The sequence below is a fragment of the Lissotriton helveticus genome, chromosome 7 (genome assembly GCF_964261635.1).
Source record: "Lissotriton helveticus chromosome 7, aLisHel1.1, whole genome shotgun sequence".
Lineage (NCBI taxonomy): Eukaryota > Metazoa > Chordata > Amphibia > Caudata > Salamandridae > Lissotriton > Lissotriton helveticus.
This window is the reverse complement of record NC_136068.1, coordinates 1,627,133,243-1,627,134,554: the sequence shown is the minus strand read 5'-3', so window position 1 is coordinate 1,627,134,554 and position 1,312 is coordinate 1,627,133,243.

The window sequence follows — 1,312 nt, the reverse complement described above, 5'->3', positions numbered from 1 at the left end:
CGAGGTGATGTCTAAGTTGCGGACCGATGTGCGAATGGGGCCAAAGGCAGCGCAACAATATTTTCTGTATGGAAGATACCACTAGGCGTTGAGATGCCAAGATCCGGATGGCACCGAGGTGATGTCTAGCAAGTTGCTGTACTGGTGTGTTCATCCTACAATGCTGAAACTCGGCGTGGAGCGCCCCATTAGTCTGTGAGATGGCGTCAGTAGCGGACCGATGTGCGAATAGGCCGAAGGCAGCACAACGCGCCAAGATCCGGATGTCACCGTGGTGGTTTCATAGTTGAGAGGCACTTCATCTGCAGTGGGGCGCCGAGATCCGGATGGCACCGAGGTGATGTCTAGCAAGTTGCTGTACTGGTGTGGTCATCCTACAATGCTGAAAGTCGGCGTGGGGCGCCCCATTAGCCTGTGAGATGGCGTCAGTAGCGGACCGATGTGCGAATGGGGCCAAAGGCAGCGCAACAATATTTTCTGAAGAGAAGACACCAAAAGGCGCTGAGATTCCAAGATCCGGATGGCATCGAGGTGGTGTCTAGCAAGCTATGCAGTTGAGTTGTGTGCGCACTTGCGGCGAATAGGTCGAAGGCAGCATAACAATGTTTTCTGAATAGAAGACACCACAAGGCGTTGAGATTCGGTTACCACCTAGGTGATGTCTAGCAAGTTGCCGCACTGGTGTGGCCATCCTACAATACTGCTCCGAATAACGGCGTGGGGTGCCCGAAGGGGGAGGGGGAGGCGGCGTGAACGGGCCTTCCTAGGTGGAGGCTCGTCTGCTGTAGTGGGGCGCCCCTTTACCGTTTCAGTTGCCATTCAGCTGAGTTTCGGCTGCTCTTGATGCTACAGCGACAGGCGGCTGCAACAGGACTCTCAAAATGGCGGCCTGTTCTTTGGATTTGGGCCTGGTCCACTAAAATGGCCCTGGGACACCTTAGAACTCGGACGCTCGATTTTTTTTTCCTTTCCTGTACATGCAAAAAAAGGTAAATGCCCGGTACGTTACACGCTTCATCTGCCACGATGAACTCTCCAGAGGAACCGAAAAAATATATAGTTATGGTAACTATACCATGCATCGTCATATGGAGAGGTGGCACCAATTAATTATAGTGCTGCATAAAAGAGAGATTTGGAGGAGAACCCCTGACCTGCTAGTACATTCATCAAAGAAGTGGCACTGACAGCATCAGAGGCAAGGGAAACGGTCCCAAATATTTAGAAGAACTTTGGAAAGATTAAAATGACATGTTTAGATTGTGGCAAATTAATTTCATGTGGATAGATGAGTGTTACTCTAATAAATACA